The following is a 13438-nucleotide window of genomic DNA, read 5'->3' as shown; positions in this document are numbered from 1 at the left end:
GGTGCGCTCCTTGGTGTTAGTTTTTAAGATTCGACGGTCATTGATTTACACAGTCATTAGTCGGGTCAACTGTTGAGCCACTCAGGCTTGCTGCAAGAGGTCTGCAGTTCTAATCCTGATATCTCCACTTGATTTGTTTTTCTTTTCAAATTTTACATCCTGTGAAGGGCCGCGCTTACTACAGCAATCACCATTGGGCCCGGCCCAGTCCGGCAGGGGTTGGGTGTGGTATACATGCTGATGAAAAAAAAAGATCATCATCAACTAAAAAAACGAAAAAAGACCATCATACCCTTTATTATGAAGAGGTATAAACAGATTTCCACCGTTGATGTGTTTAGGGGGGTTGTACCGAAGAAGAAGTGATGTTTATCTTAGCTCTGGTAAGTGAGATGCAACAAAAATATAAAGTCAAGCTGCCATTGATTTTCATGTTGTGCAAAATCTCTATAGTTGTTGCAATGTGCCGTTTATATGCCAATTATAAGGTTTGGCTGTACATGTATATATCCAGTTATCACCTTAATATGTTACTAGTTATTACTAATACACAATTGCATGCTTTCAATGCATGTTAGAGAAAAAACATATGATATGTTACTGCTGAATTTGTGTGCACATTCCCTTGTTTTTTATAGAACTGAAGCTGAATGGCTGATGGGGTTAGAATATTCGAAACTTTTTATGTAGTATCTTGGTTGCATTTTGGGTTTATGCAATCTTCTATATTGGCAATGCCCTTTCTTTTTTGCATCTATACTCAGTAACCAAAGAAAACTTTCTTATTAGCTGAGTCTACGACAATTTCATTGGTCTTTAGGTTTGGCCGCCCAAAATTATTTAGTTCCAGTTACGTTCTGTTGAGCAAGTGCTTTGCTAATTTTTGTCTCTGATGTCAGCATATATTGCGATTTAATTGCTAGTAACAACAGTCATCTACATGTAACTGAAAGACTACGTGGATGTGCCTCCACTGCAGGGTTAATGCATCAGAGCCAAAATTGCCTGCTGACATGATTTTCATCCTTACATGGACAAGATCATCCCTCCCCATGCTGGGCATCTCTACATATTAGCTGTTTTCAGGATTTTGCTTGGGGACCCATAAAATGAGGGGTTGTTTTGGCGGTGCGCTGCTGTTATAGGCTCATAGTGTTGCAATTTTAGCTATATTTGGTTGGCCAAATTATTGTGCTGAACCGGTATATGCAAGTCATGTTCTCCAAGTGATTTCTGTTGCATATCACTGTTTCGTTTCGTTTTGATGCCCCGCTTCTTTGCCAAAAGTATACTGAGCAGCAGAGAATGTTCACTTCCTAGCTCTTTATTTTGGTGCTTAGTGATCAGCCCAGCATCTTATACCTTAGTACAAAATTGTGGTCTGTTTCTTCTCGTCTCTGAACTACCGGGACATACATGATGAACAAAGGTGCATCTGTACGTTCCAACTATTCCCTGGAGTTATACAGATAGTATCTCGCTCCTAACTGAAGCCCTTCAGTCCTTGTCTGAAAACATGAAGCAGCCCAATCCCTTCCATCAGACAACAGACGTCTGAATTCACTTATTCTATGGGCCATCAGCCCATCACATCACCATGCTGATAGCTACATAGAGACCTGCAAGAGAAAAATAGACGTACGTGAAGCAAAAATTGCAATTGCACGGAATGGATGATTAGGGCATGTACAATAGTTCTATCTTAGCAATGCCACGTAGGATAAATGATGAGGTGGAGGAGAGAGAAATCATAAGAGAAGGCTTGTCTTCTCTTAATTAAGAGAAGGCAAGAGATGATCTCTTAGCACAATATGTCTCACCATATTTTTAGGAATAACTAGTTATTGAAGATAAGGCTAAGAGATGACCCATTGTAGACATGTTTTTTTGTCATCTCTAAATTACATGCAAGATTTAAGATAAGACCGCTTTATCAACCATTGTACATGCCCTTACTGACGACCGGCAGGTTACCCTCAACAACAGTTATTAATTAATATATAAATAGCCTTGATTTATTTAGAGGTTAAAGTATGGGGATGTAGCTCAAATGGTAGAGCGCTTATATATGCTAATAAGAGGCAGGGCGATCGATACCTCCCATCTCCAATTCAACCTTTTTTACTTTTATTCGAATAAATTACCAGGGGGAAAAAGCAAGGGCTGGAAGCAAGAAATTCCTCGGCCCACAATGCACATATAGGCCTAGCAGTTGGCCCATAGAGGAAGTTGAATTCATGCCTATCAAATTTTCTAAGTTTCATCATTGACTATTCTTTACAATAATTTAACTGTGAGCTCCTATTTGACACATCCTGCTTCAAGATTTCGATGTTTCGCACATGAGCCCTTGGGTGGAGCTGTCCATTTAGCTCCAATTCAACATGTTTTACTTTTATTCAAATAAATGACCAGGGGGGAAAGCAAGGGCGGGAAGCACGAAATTCTTCGGCCCACAATGAACATATAGGCCTAACAGTTGGGCCATGGAGGAAGGATTCACGCCCATCAAATTTCATCAGTTTCATCATCGATTTCATTGACTCAAAATGAAGCATCAAAATAGATACAGACACCATAAGCACACACCCGGCCTCTGCATAGCTAGAATGCATGCGCACGCGCACACACACACCCAAAACACGCCGGCAAAGACCAAAGTCATATAATACCAAAGCTATGCCAAAGCGAAAGGAAAAAGATCCGTAAGGAGATAAAAACAATGGTCGACAAACTACAACAATGACCATATTTGCACCAACCATTTTTTGACATCACAAGGACAACGGTGTTCTTCAACAGCAACGCCTTCAAGAAGTGAGCGATGCTCAAGCGTCGCCGTCACCAGATCCAACCACCAAAGGCTAGATTCTAAGTTATCACCATAAAGAACAAATCCAAGCATATCCGAGCAATGCCTTCGACAAGGTTATGACGCAAAAACGTCGCCATTGCCAGGTACAACCAAACGGGTCACCTAGTTTTTTCACCACGGAGCTCAAGACAGAGTACTCGAGAAGCACCACGAAATTGAAGTCAAGCATGTTTTATGTCTGCCACTTTTTCACAATCCCAGCAGCTACAGGCACTGGGCTAGAGATCCCATCGCAGCTCCTGCACAACCATACCCTCTGCGTCAAGTCACCATCCATAGATTGCATCCCACCATCAAAGGCAAACTGGCCAGAGTAAGAGCTGCCAAAACTTACAAAGGAGTCTTCGGGCTGCGTCTCGCTACCTGGCTAGGACAAGCCGTCTGTAGCAGCCACCAGATCTGAGTAGAGGAATCCTCATGAAAACTCCTTGATGGCCACTACAATTTGCAATCCGACTAGCCCACGAGCGATCATCACAATAGACCCACATCGCCAGCTGGAGGCGGGGGCTAGACAAGATTCACCGCTGGCGGCATGGCCAGATCAGACACGCGGGCTTCAGGCTTAGACATGGAGCGAGAGGCATCGGAGGCCACCTCCAGTACATCATGTTGTCCCGCCACGCGTGGATCCGATGCCGCCGAGGGCCGGAGCAACCCAAGACAGCGGATGTAGCACAAGATGGGCGCACAACCAAGGCCTTGGGGTGCCATCACACAGGATCAGTCCACCTCACACCTGCCGCCGGTGCACCAAAACTAGCCATGCAGGAGTGCACATTGATGGACCAGCCGTAGCCTGGGTGAGCTGCACCACCGGATCGATCGTCACTTCAGGGAAGATCGCTGCCGCGGCCCGCGGGAAAGCACATCGACCACACCCGCTACCTTTGGCAGGGGAGGCCCACCACCGCCTGCGACGACACCGACGACAGCGGGTAGGAGCGAGATTGGATGGAGGGATTTTTGTATTACAATAATTTAACTGCGAGCTCCTATTTGACACATTCTGCGCCAAAATTTGGATGTTTCGCACATGAGCCTTGTGCTGGAACTGTCCATTTAGCGCTCCGTGTTGTAGCTGATTGTATCGAGTGCTCATCTTTCTCTAAAAATATAGCAAGTGTTTCCTAAATCTAGTTTTATCAAAAACATGAATATTCAATTATTAAAAATATATTTTTTGGAAACATATTATTTTATTTAAAAAATTGAACATTTTAATAAGAAAATGTGTATCTTAATAAATTTAAAGAACATTGAAGATTTTTTCAAATTTTGTGAACATTTTAAAGTTTTGGGAACTAATTTTACAAATGGTGCACATTCTGTGAAAGAAAACCAATAAAAATTGGTAGAGAAAATAACTAAAATTTAAAATCTGGGTGAGAACCTTCCTAAAACCAAGAAAACCAGACTAAACCTTCCCAAAACAAGAAAGTTGTATCCACTGTATTTCGACTATGATCAATTAATAAAGCATGTTTATACTAAAAAAGCAAATAGGAAATACCAATTTTATCTCTCCCCTAAAAACAATTTCATTCTCTATGAAACATTGACAATTTCATTTTATATAGAAGGACCTGCCAGCTTAAAACAGTGTAAATTTTCTATATTATTATAAAGATTGCAACTGCGTGATTGAATGGAACGGACGACTACTGTGCGGAAGGTGCAGGTTAATCCTCAATAATAGTTACTCAATGTATAGATAGCTTACATTAGCTTAGAGGATAAAACTTGGGGATGTAGCTCAAATGGTAGAGCGCTTATGTATGCTAATAAGAGGCAGGGGGATCGATACCTCCCATCTCCATAAAACCTTTTTTTTCCTTTTATGCAAATAATTACCAGGAAAAAAAGTAAGGGCTTGAATCTTGAAATTTCTCAGCCCACAATACATATATAGGCCCAACACTTGGCCCATACAGGAAGTTGAATTCGTGCCTATCAAATTATGTGAGTTTCATCATTGATTTATTTTTATACATTCCTAAGTTTCCACATTTATAATTTAATTGGAGATCCTTTCTGATGCATTCTACAGGAGCTCTAAATAGCGATCTCTAAGGTACCTGATTGTATCTAGTGATTCCTCGGGTTTCCATATTTTATTTTCTGTTTTGCTACGTTTCAGTCAATTTTTTTATTTAGTTTTTCGGAAATAGATGGATATATATTTATTTATTTTTCAAAAAACGAACATTTTTAGACAATATTGTTTTATTTTGACAAAGCGAACAATTTATAAAGCCTTTGCCATTTTTTCATAATCATTAACATTTTAATTTGTGAATATTTTTTAAGAAATATATACTAATAAATAGAAGAAAATATTGCGATAGTATCATAGTATGCCCCGCTGCGAGGGCGAGATGGGCCCTGCAACGCCTCATACTGAAAATCGACCCGGGAACATTTTAAAATCTGAGAACATTTTCTAGAACTACAACCTGTCTGCAATGGGCGATATGTCGACAATTTACACAACGAGAATCAAATAGAAAATGCCAATTTAATTCACACTCTAAAAAACTATTTAATTCTCTGTAAAAACTTTGATAATTCACTTTTATATAGAAGGAACTGTATGTTAAAATAGCACATTTATTTGTATCATTAGATATGTTTTGAAATGTGTTTTCTTATACTTTGTAGCAATTTTTCGTCAAAAACAATTATGCTCTGAATGTTGCTCCAAAGACGCGTCAAAGTCATAAACCAGCGTTCTCCTCATGAGCACGCCACTCAAAATCGTATCATATTTCGTTAGAAGGCAACGTCGAGCGCGTAGTGTTCTCCTTTCTCCTGCTTCCTCCCTCTGCTTCAAATATTGAGCACCACTCTCTTTCTTCCTTCATGCCACACATCTCCATATCTTGTTAACCCCATGCAACAGCGGCGGAGCCAACATACAAGCGTTGGGTTCAACTGAACCCAACGGATTATGCTTCGTACGTGCATGCAGTGCATATTCACTTGTCGTGAACCCATTAAAAAAATTATGACTAAACAAAAGGCCCATAAATGAACAGCCCACGAGGAGTCCTGTGGACTCCTTGCCATAATTAATCACCGTGATTAGTCACGCACGTGGCTGCACGCATAATCGTCTTTTTTCTTTTCCAGTTCACATATCTTTTCTCGTCTGTTCGTGTTCCTGCTACCTCGCCGCGCGGCCGCCTCTCGACCGGCCGCAGCCAGATCGACAACAACAACAGTGCACCCTAAAATTTAAGGTAATTAGATTACATTGCCTCATCTCCTCTCTCTGATGATGTTCTATCTAGCCTAATAGCCTAGTGCGATAGTAATTTTTTGCCCTAGTTTTTTTATTTGTTTTTCATGAACTTTAATTGATCTAGGCTATGGAGTGGTATTTTTCAAAGAAAACTCGGTCACCAGATCGAGAGAATGATACAGGCACATCAAGGTCACCCGTTAGACATAGGCTAAGTCCATGAAGTGTCTAGTCTTTTAAAGGCTACTATTCATACAAAAATTAACTTAGATGAGTTGCCTTATGATTTGGCTGACTAGAAGAGAATTTCAGAGTACACAAGAAATCCCAAGAAGCAAGACAAAGATTAGGCGTAATTTAGTGTGGGGATCTTACAGGACAACGTCTAATTTTGGTTACCCCCAGAGGGAGATTGGAGATACTCAATGGAGATTTAATCCAGTGTTTAATTTGCGATGTGGAGAAAGATATATTTTCTACCATTACCAATGATGCAACGTTTAATCTTTTTAAGGCGATGAAAGATCGAAAGGGGACACTCTAAAATGTGAGTGCTTTTACAAGATTCTTTCACTTGATAGTACTTACGATAAAATTTTCAAACTAACTTGTTATTTTTTTCAATGTGCCAGGAAGATGAGAAGCTACATCTAGAGCTACAAAGTTATTTGACACTACAATATTTACAATTTGTAAGCAAGTGATTTTATAATTTTATTGAACTGGTATGTCTTACATTCTTTAGTTTTTAATGCAACACAACGTGTTCTTTCATTCTGTTGTTTTTGGATGCTATAATTTTGTTGTAAGATAATTTAAAATTAGACTTTAAACTTCACATATCTCTACTCCTAATAATATAGTAGTTGATGAATAGTCTTCTGGTTTTTTTCGCTGGTTTTATTTCGTCCCACCACTTTCGCTGGGTTTTTTTCGTCTCTTCCCCCACCGCATCCCATCCCACGCAACCACAAAAAAACAAACGACCAGCAAAAAAAAAAACCATGGACCCCATCCTTCGTTGCCCCTCCCATCGATCCCATCGACCCCCGCCGCCGCCGTCCGAGGGGGAGACGACGCCACCGCCGCCGTCCGAGGGGGAGACGACGCCGCCGCCGCCGCCGCCTCTGCAAAGCAGGGCGGTTTGAATCCCGCCGCCGCCGAACTCCGGATCTCCTCGATCTCAAGCGCCGGCAGCATCACCTGGATCTCCTTGAGCCAGGGCCCTCCGCGCGCCAGCACCTTCCCCATCGCGCGCGATCTGTCCGCTCCGACACACGGTGAGCGCGCTACCGCCGCCTTGTCACCGACGTCCTGATCCATCAGCGGCAATGGCGGCTCCTTCTGGCGGATCAAGGCGCGGAGACCCGTGGGATCCCCTCCTTCGGCAGGACCTCCTCATCTGGTGAGATCCCCTTCCCATATCTGATGCCTCAAACCGTTCGGCAAGCACCAATAAGCTTTTTTTACTGAGTAATTAATGTATTGAATGCAAGATTGCATTCTTGCACGGATAGAGAGTGGAACACCACCTTCAGTTTCTCATCTGATCCCACTTGTGGACTCCATGAATGAAGTAAGATAACAATCCATTGGTCAATTACATTGCCTCTTTAGATGGTTTTTAGTGGGCATCAGACTTGGTTTAGATGGCTTTTGTTGTGAAAGAAAACTTATCTTTCTAAAGACTGTACTCTGAATCTTACATCTCATACTTGATTATTTTTTTGCATAATTTTTTTAGGCCTGATGTGTATCCAACGGCATGGGAGATTAAAGATTTGCATGAGACTGACGATTGTGATTTTGGCCCTGTACTGAATAATTTTGGGAGCGACTGGATGATGATGATTACAAGCCAGGTAACCGAAAGAGTCCTTCTGCCGTTGGCTAGCTAGCTGTTCTTATCTTACCATTATATGTCTTCCTTAATATTGATTTGTGAATTATTTCTTTTTTCAAACTATGCAGGAGGACTGCATGTGATGAGTTAAGGCACAAGAACTACGACCATTTTAGCTCCAGCAGTAAGTACACAACTAATCAACAATGCATTTTCACGACCCAGACTTCTGCATTCTGGTTGACAGGCTCGCTGGCACAACCACATAATCTCATGCATTCAAATTGCTAGCTACACGAAATATGCCCAGATCTACGAGTAGGAATCCAAGGTAACACTTATTGCTTACAAGTATTTACTTCATTTTTCTTCATGTAAAAAGAGAATGCAAGCTGAAATATAAAGTCTGCAGATTCCTCATGTATGTTCAATTTCCAGAATAGAAAGAACCATACCAACAACATACATACATATTACAGTTCTGCATTTTAAATTTGAAGACCAAGGCAAAGCCCGATCGATGTAATTGGAGGTGAATGTCTGTTTTCTTGCTTGTATTTAATCTTAGAAAACAGAATCTCATCAAGTGAAAATCTGCAGGCATTGCAGTCCAATTGTTCTATTGTAACCAGACGTGTGACTGAATACTGCTTCGAACATGTGATTCTGCAAAGTTGAGGAAGTTGAGGAAGTATGGACTCAGATCCTTTAAGGGTTTGTTTCCATACTGTGGGACAGCAGGATCTGAGTCCCACTATGAGGAATCAACCTTCAGAGATCAGCTACCGGCGTCATACTGCCCCCACATGGTAAACCCGCCATTTATCTGGGGTCCCAAATTGCAGTGTTTGTCCCTCTTCTTATTAGTCTCTGTGATTTCATTCTTTAGCATATGATGTGGTAGACCGTTTAATCAATTTTCGTGGAGTAAGTAGATGATGCAGATGACAGTTCTACCTCTCTGACAGAAACAAGAACTTTCTAACCAAGGGCATACCTACAAGACAGCAGGAAGTCCTCAGGCACGCATCACACATTCACAAAAGGTATGGAGCTGATATTTTAGATTAGTCTGAAGCTTTGAACCTTACCAACGCCCGTGATTTGACTCTTGGTTCTTGTGATGTCTGAATGAAGTACCAGTAGCCAATCTATGAATGATTTCTCATAGTATGTTACATGCTCTGATGTGATTTATGGCAGTTGTGTTCATCGTTTAACCGATCTAGCAATCTATCTTCAGTTCGCTCGAATTGTTTCTTGTTTTGTGGTTACATCTTACATGCATGGTTTGTAGAAGTAAGGGTCCATCTAGCAATCTATTTTCAGTTAGCTAACTACTCCCTCCGTTCCGATTTACTCGTCGTGGTTTTAGTTCTAAATTTGGTGCTATTATTATTCTTAATTTCCTATATTAAAGAAGTATGTTGCCAGCAACCTACTCGGGTCCTCCCTGTGCACATCTGGTGGTGGCTCCTCCTTCTACTTCTTCATGTGCAGATCTATTGGTGGCTCCTCCTCCCCTCCATAGATCTTTATATTTTGCCATTGCTAGGTACATGCCTTCATCCTAGAAGAGCCTGATTTTTCTTTTGATTGCATACATCATTAGCTTGCCAGTTTAATAGTCAAATAGGAAATCAAGTTCTTCCTAAGATCATGAACGGATTTTCTATAGTTTGGTTGCAAACTTAATGAACCGGTTCCTCAACATTCCAAATTGTGATGATAAGGTTCACAGGAGATGCAGGTACGTCTTCTGTCCAGAAAGGATAAATTGGTGTCCGATTTGACCACAAGCATACGATCTTTGCTCCACAAGGTTGTACTTTGACAAGGCATGATGCTCTTTTTTGTGTAAGTTGACGAACTCTGGTGAATGAATTGCATTTTGTTTCCTTTAATCATGACAGTGTACACGAGTATTTGGCTAATTATTATTGCTTAATTTATGTTTCCATCAAAACAGCGAATTTGCATACGTCTAATTGATATTTGAACTGATGGTATAAAGTAGTTTTGATCTCAAAATATTGAGAAGACATGGATTCAACTAGGGAGGAGTAGAGGAAGACCATGCAAATGAGGGATATGTAAGATATGTGTCCTAGCACCTTTCATAAGGAGTTTTTTTAAGGAGATGTTCATAATAAACCAATTCTGAAAGTGACTTTTCTAGCAAGCATCTAGCAAGGGTGACATGGCATGTATCATCACAAATATACAATGACAAGTGATGTGTATTTGTTCTTCCATTGTTACTTTGGGTTTATTTTAACATATCTCCATAGTGATTTGCTACAAGTTAATTATTTTTGTTTGTTTTTTGTGAAAGTTTTGGCGGGCTGTGAGCTGGATGTGCTATTAGTCATGGTGCCGAGCTTGGATTGAGGAGACGGATAGAAGAAGGTGATTTTTTTCGCACTATGCAATGTTGTACTCCATGACATGAATTGATGATTGTTTCTCCTCGACGCACGCTTGCTTCATCGGTGCCAGGTCAATGCGCTTGAGGAGGCGGCAGTAGCACACCTGTGGTCCAAATCTAGGTGAATTATTGTGGCTGATCTAGAGGCCTGTCTAGAGAACGGCAGGGCCACAACGTTCGTGCAGCGGTGGCTGTACACACCATCCGGAGGCGAGCAACGGCTGCGCTGGCAGCCGCTTGGAAGGGAAGCGAAGGTCATGGAGGAGGAGGCTATGCATGGCCGAGGAGCAGGTCGTGCGCTGCCGCAGGGACGGGAGAGCCGGCGCCGGCTCCAAGTACGCCATCATCCAAGTTGCACTTGGGCTTCCCTCCAGCAGGTCCACACCGTATCTTAGGTCATGATCGGGCTGACAGCGGTTTGTCCACTACACTCGACCATGTGCTCAGCTGACCTCGATGCCCATATTTTCCTAGACACCATGGCACGAGTACCAACCTCACAGGCTGAACTGATGGATGTTGGTATTTTGATCTTGCTATGTCAAATAGTATGATGTAATCTATGGAGCTGAAGCTATAGCTAGATCTTGATCTTACTGTCATATCCGTGTCAAGCACAAGCCGGCGCCTCTATTTCCGGTGAGGCCAACCATCTAAAATACCTCCTCCATCTTAAATCCATTGATATACTTTTTTGTTACAGGCTTTTTATATATAGATATTAGAATTGGCACTATTTGGAAATATCACTTAACTGTTGGACCCTTTTTGCAGTATACATCTTGGCTGGCTTCAACATATAGTTTTTTTCTCAAATTATGGGTTTTCTTCTTCTCTCTGTTTGTGCATGGTTTGCTTCTGGTGATCCGTAATGTCAGCGGTGTTGCTGCTTCTAACTTCTACTGATCCATAACAAGTGCATACTATTTCGTTTGGATGGATCTTTATATATTTCACATTTAGTAGAAAAGTTTAGTATGTGAACAGATGGTACTATTGCGGATTCTTTAACATTTTCATGTCTGATGGCATGAACTTATCCATAGTAGGTACATGCAAAGGAACTTGACAAGAGAACAATACACTTTTGAACAAGGCTAATTTGTTACCTTTAAATATCAGGTCCACACCACACACACACACACACCGTAAAAGAGAGATTTATATGTATCTTTTGCAGGATTGACAGCACACGATGAGAAGAAGACATGGTTTACCTCAGAGCTGGGGACTACAGAGGATAGCGTCTTTGTGAATTCAGATAAGAATAATATTGTAAGAGGGCAAGGTATCATGTATACAATCAAGCATTGCAAAGGACTAGCTACTGCCTTGTTTATTTTTTTATGATTGCCCAAAATTTTCTTACTAGAATTTTGAGAAGTTTGGCCATCAGTTCTACTGCTTGGTCATTTTATATATCATGTTGTAGTCTTTCTTTTAATACAAGGTAATATTAATACCATCCATGTACTTTTGTGTTTGCTGTCCAGTACATGGTGACTAATTTTCATATACATTTTGTTTCATATTATCCATGAATATGTTTTTTGTGCTAAAACAAAAATATGGGGGACTGGTCAGCATGCTAGGTCAGAGCAAAGCAAAAACCCATATAAATGAGTCCCAAGGAGCAAAGATCATTATGTAGAATAGAACATTTTTGCTCCATGAAACCTTCTGGGCTCCATAAATTGTGTTTTTGTGCTCATGCTTGTGCACATTCTATAATTTTGATTCGTTGTTCAGGCATTTGGAGTTCACAGTTATCTAAGTTTCTATTATGTGTGTTTTCGAAGAATTTGATACTTTACAGTCTTTCTATTATATTATCTTTGAATCTACTTAGAATAGATTAGTAGTATGATATAGTGAAGTAATCTAATTCAATTTCCTTTTTTATTGCAACCACTTAATTTCAATTGGGTCAAAATAAAAAAGTCGAAGACAATTTTTTTCAGCCATAAGTAGAACACCAGAGCTAATTGATACACCATTTTGAAAATTGATACACTGTTGCAGGGAGAGCACCGCACGCAACAGTGGTCAAGGGCTTAGTGTCTGTTGACCTCGTCCGTGGCCGCTGTTGGTCGGTGAAGGAGGCATGCATGAGGTGGTGCAAGGGCATGCTGGTGACGGAGTCGCGCATCATGAGGCCGGGTGAGTAACGCTCGGGAACTGCCGGGCGCTCAGACTGACGCGGGATGGGGTTGGCGCGGTGACTCAAGGAGGAGGATGTAGTTATGGGGGAGGGAGTGACGACGGAGGGGCTTCGATGGCCCGACGAAACCCTACATCATAATCAAGGAGGACCCTACATCTAAAGGAAACAGAGCAGTCTATATCATTAGTCTATTACTGGATTTCTAGAAGGAAAAAGGGATAAATGGTTGTTTCTGCTACTCTACATTTGCTTTAAAATTGGTGTACATATATCAAGAAGAACTTGGTTGCAAAAGTGATCAAACATAAGAGAAAACACAAACACATTGGTTTTGTAATTAAATGCCTAAGATCTTATAATTTTGAATTAAATTGTTTGATTATACAATCAGTTCACATTATTTGGTGTAGCATGTTGTTTAACATTTTAGAGTTCCATCCTTTTTAGTAACGAAATAATGACGAACTCATATTAGTGGATCCATAAAAGTGTATGATATTAGTTTGGCGAGGTTATATAGCAAGGCAATTCTTGTTTGACGAGAATAATGAAAGAAGCAAAAGAAGATAAATTTGGAAAGAAGAGATAATTTTTCGCTCGAAGGTGGGGCTGTAAGGAATCCGTGGCATGAGTAAACAAAAGCATCTTGGTCGCCATATAGAAAAACATCTTGGTTGCCTCCTCTCTATCTCGCTCATCTTGTTGCCAGGTATGGAAGAGAGGAGGGAGAGCCGAGGAGCGTGGTGGCCTCTGGCTGTTGCCCGGCAAAAGGTAAAGGCCGTGGCACGACTGCCCGTTGCAATGTGCTTGTTTCCCTCTTTACACCCCCACGTCCAACTCGATCTTGGCTGCCGCAACGCTGTAGATGACCAAGTTTAGCGCCC

The 13438-nt window shown here is 41.2% G+C and overlaps 1 long non-coding RNA gene across 10 annotated transcripts; it reads left to right on the top strand.

The window, feature by feature from the left end:
* Positions 1–7128: 7128 nt before the first annotated feature.
* Positions 7129–12941, top strand: LOC123157303 (uncharacterized). Of its 10 annotated transcripts, none has more exons than XR_006478926.1 (12): positions 7132–7524; positions 7864–7981; positions 8091–8293; positions 8375–8494; positions 8563–8771; positions 8931–9008; positions 9397–9517; positions 9704–9819; positions 10298–10371; positions 10462–11029; positions 11571–11665; positions 12413–12941. It is a non-coding gene; the product is annotated as an uncharacterized lncRNA (long non-coding RNA). The 10 variants fall into 10 exon arrangements; XR_006478927.1 differs by having other exon boundaries at positions 11571–11678; XR_006478921.1 differs by adding an exon at positions 7616–7695 and having other exon boundaries at positions 7130–7524; positions 10462–12941.
* Positions 12942–13438: the final 497 nt, after the last annotated feature.

Source organism: Triticum aestivum, chromosome 7B, assembly GCF_018294505.1.
Source record: "Triticum aestivum cultivar Chinese Spring chromosome 7B, IWGSC CS RefSeq v2.1, whole genome shotgun sequence".
NCBI lineage: Eukaryota > Viridiplantae > Streptophyta > Magnoliopsida > Poales > Poaceae > Triticum > Triticum aestivum.
This window is presented reverse-complemented; position numbering and strand designations above follow the sequence as displayed.